Below are 4,385 nucleotides of genomic sequence, written 5' to 3'. Positions count from 1 at the left end.
ATATATATGCAAAAGATACTACAAGCAATGTCAAAAGAAGAATAGAAGATCGGGCATGGTGGCTCATGCCTGTAATACCAGCACTGGAGAGGCTGAAATAGGAGGATTACTACGAGTACAAGTTTTGTAGTGAGACCCTGTATCAAATACATTAAAAAAAAGAAAAGACAAATGGCTGATTTGGAAGAAATATTTGTAATGCAGATGATAGACAAAAGTTAATCAGTATAATATGCAAAGAACTCTGATAAACTGATAAGAAAGACAAACAACCTAACAGAGAAATAAAAATGATATGAATAGACAATTCGGAGAAGAAAAACATCCAACTGTATGACAAAAGTGCCCATATTCAGTAGCACTCAGGAGGGTGCAAATTAAAGTAAGATAGTAATTTGCAGACTTCAGACTGGTGAAATTGCAAAGAGCTCCTACATAGGGCCAGGGATGTAGCTCAGTGGCACAGCACCTGCCTAGCAAGCGTGAGGTCCAGAGTTCAGTTCCTGGTACCAGGCAAAAAGAGCTTCCTCCCAGACTGTGCATGGGAAGGGTGCTCTCGGTCATCACTGGTGGGGTTGTAAATTATGACAGGCTCTTTGGAAATCAGTCTGGAAAAGTCCATTGTAATTACAGACACAGGGGGCCTCCCTATTAGCTCAGTTGTTTAAGTGCCTGCTTAAGCGAAGCAGTCAGGCTCAGGATGCTGCGGTTCGAACCCAATACTCCCGCCAAACCAGAAATGCCCCGAAGGCATCATGAGGCGGCCCCCCCCCAAAAAAAAAAATCCTCCAGACACACTGGCCCTTTGCCCTGGGGTCTCCCCCACCATACACTCCCAAGACAGGAAGGCACCCTAGTAGGGCACATGCATGGGTCTTCAGGGCTCACTACTGCAGAGGCGCTTTGGTGGTGTGTGTTTATGTGTGCACATCACACGCACCACACAGCACACACACCACACTTGGGAAGCAAAGTCCGTGCAGCTCCACAGGGAAACTGAATGAATGACGGTGTCTTCCCGGGGCCTCGCAGGCCAGGCGTCTGGAGCAACTTCTGTCTCTGTGGGGACCTGGAGTCTCCACCTTGGGCAGGGGCGCACAGAGGTGCCCAGAGGTGGCTGACCAGAGCCCTCCGGCAGCAGCGGTGATTCCGGAGCAGGATTTGAAGGAGTGGCCTCAGGCTCGGGGGCTGGCAGAAAATTTCAATAACCAGCGGAGTTTTGATCAAAGCCTTGATACAACATTTAACTATTGGAAGTAGACCATGAGTTTTACATACGTTGTGCAAATAGTTGGGGGGAGCTGCAGGAATAGTCATTATTGTAGAAAGTCCGAAAGAATATTTTAATCCTACCATAGAAACTTCTGTCCTTTGGATCACAAGTTTTTTTAAAAAAAATTATTTATTTATTTGATACAGGGTCTCGCTAGGAGTGTAAGGTGCAGAATTGGCTTCATATCTTCACTGAGAATAATGCAGACCTAGATAGAAAATAGACTGCTACCATGGTGAAAATATTCCTGGGCCACCCAACACCTGGTCGAGGTGACCAATCTGCAAGTCCCAGGGGAATCAAGAGGTGCAGCCGGAAGCCCAGAAAGGCTGTGCAGCCCCGCAGGGAAATGGCATTTCGCTGTGCAGGAGATGACTGCAATCTCAGAACCCAAGGAACAGGGTTTGACAAGGTAATTAATTGGTCTTTTTTTCTTCCCTAAGTGCTTCCCTCACTCCAGTCTTCCTGTACTCTGCAGTGATTTCTGGTTCTGATGTCTGTGGAAGCAGAATCTTGAAACCTCTGTGATACGGAGACACGGTTGTTTCCTGCATTGAGGGCGCAGGGCAAAAGGTGGGGAACAGTGTTTCCCTGGGGCCAGAACCAGGCTTCGGATGAGACTCCACGTTGTTGGGACACCTGCCTTCAACTCCTTAGACCCTCGGATGCTGCAGGCGACAGTAAGTCATGGGTCCCACCCCACTCGGCAATATAGCACTCCGAGTTTCACCCTAACATCTGTATCATTTTTTAGTTTGCTTCTTTAGCACACTGCTCACAAAAGCTGCGCATCCCCTGGATGTCCTTTCCTGCCATCTGATCCTGTCTGCTGTCATCCATCAGCCACTGTCTGCGATCTGTGTGACAAGGAGGTGACAGGGTGATGCTAAGTTCTGATCACATGAGATTTGATCCCCCTGTGTTCGGTCCCTGCTGCTTTCCCCCAGGTGGGGATGCCAGGCGAGCAACCTGGGAAGGAAGAGACACGGGAAAGAAGAGAAGGAGGTCAAGCCGAGGTGAGGTCCAGGCCTCAGACGGGCCCTAACGGTTCTGGTGGAGATGGCACCTAAGGTTTGCTCTAACTGCAGCCACAGAGCTGGCATTTCCTGCTTCCACACAGACCATCACTGTGCGGGCCACTGGGATGTAGATGTCAGACACTTCTAATGCCTGCAGTGGGGCAAGGCACATCTGACCAAGGTACCTGGACAGAAGCTGGCTTTGAGCAAAGAAGTAATGAGGGACATGGGGGCTGCCCTTCTGCACTTCCACCTGCACATGGTTCTTTCTGGGGGCTCACTAGTTTAAAACGCGGACTGTGTCCCAGTGAGGTTGAGGCGAGGTTGAGATGCTGCATTTCTAACAGGCTGCTGCCTGGTTAGCGGAGGCCTGATCCTGCAGGACAGCATCTGCTGAGCAGTGGCGCCGCGTGTGCTTTGGTCACCTCCCGCTGGGCTGCAGGTCACGCCCAAGCAGGACGGTGTGCGGCAGCGATTTGTTGCTCAGTGGCTGGCTGGGCTCGGCTTAGCGCCTCTCTCTTGGCGCCTCACACAGTGAAAGTCTGAGGGTCCAGGGGGCTCACATGCGACATTGGCAGCCAAGACAGACTGAGGTCGGGGAACCTAGGGACTGCGGCTATCAGTCCTTCAGGTGGCCTCTCCCTGTGACTTGGACTTCTCACACAGTAGTAGTTCTTCTAATACATACCCAGGATTTTTTATTTTTTCATTTTTTTATTGTACTAGGGATTGAACCCACAGCTTTTGTATTGAGCTTGAAGGGGAAAAATTGATTTTTTAAATAAAAACCTTCCCAGGATGCCTGCCAAGACCAAGTGGGCAAGTCGGGCAGGCCCTTTAACAACATTTCTCCCTTTATGTAAATCCCTGTCTGTGCTGCCTTTGTAACTGATGGGCTTGCAATGTAACTTCAAATACAACTGGGACCTACTTAATGAATGGCTTTGCAATGTGACTTGAGATATGTAAATGCCTTTAGTGATGTGATGTCAACTCTCCAACCCTATGCACCAAATCTGCCTATGTACCTTTCCCTTAAAAAACCCCAAAGCCGGGGCCAGGGAGATGGCTCAGTAGAATAAGCGCTTCCCTGGCAAGCGCAAGGGCCTGTGTTCAAGCCCTGATTCCACAAAAACAAACAAACAAACAAACAAAAAACCCAAAACCCAAAACCAAAAACAAACAAGCAAAAAACAAACAAACAAACAAAAACAACAACAACAAAAAACCCCAACAAAGCTGGGCTGGGGAGATAGCTCGGTGGTCTAAGTGCCTGCCTGGTCAGCACAAAGACCCAAGTTCGATCCCCAGTATCACGTGCCATGACAGCCCTGCATACCTGTAAACCCAGTGCTGGGACACTGAGACAGAAAATCACTGTGAGTCTGAGTTGTGTATCGAGACTCTGTACCAAATAAATAAAAATATTAAAACAAAAATAACCACGACAACAAACAAAGCCCTGTTGGGCGAGGCTGGGACTCTTATGGAAAAATCCTAGTCAAAAGTCCACTGGTGTAATAAAATACCTCTTAAACCTTCTCAGTGCCATTTTTCTGTTTGCTCTAGTTTTCAGCAACAAGCTTTTATTTTTTATGGTGAGAAAAAATCTTGCAAAGTTGCTAATCTTACTAAATTGTGTGGTGTGGGTGTAAATACATAACCCTCCTTCCAGAGTGTTGAAATGACAGGCGTGTTGCTGAGCCCTGAGACATGGACATGATTGTCCTAAATCGTTTATATTCACAGGACCCTGGAAACAGGAGGAAGAGCACACCACGCAGGACCACAGGAGGAAGCAGCAAGGCTTGTCGGGAGGGAGAAGAGCGTGTGTCCTGTCCTTGGAAAGAAGGATGAGGCAGTGCAGATGCCTTAGATGCCTTACGTAGCTGTGTAATTTTGGTGGCCTTTGGGGTGGCCTCTCCTTGTGTGTTTCTGGTGTGATCCAGGGCAGGGAGAATATTATGTGGTGTGTGCTAGTAAGCGTGAGAGAAGGAGGGGTGGGAACATGGGTCCTGGATGCTTGGCTTGCCTATCAAAGCTGTGCTTATAGGAAAGGTACCTCTGAGAGGTCACCAGCCCTGGAAAGGGCA

This window comes from Octodon degus, unplaced genomic scaffold (genome assembly GCF_000260255.1).
Source record: "Octodon degus isolate 3935 unplaced genomic scaffold, OctDeg1.0 scaffold00026, whole genome shotgun sequence".
Classification (NCBI taxonomy): Eukaryota; Metazoa; Chordata; class Mammalia; order Rodentia; family Octodontidae; genus Octodon; species Octodon degus.
This window is presented reverse-complemented; position numbering follows the sequence as displayed.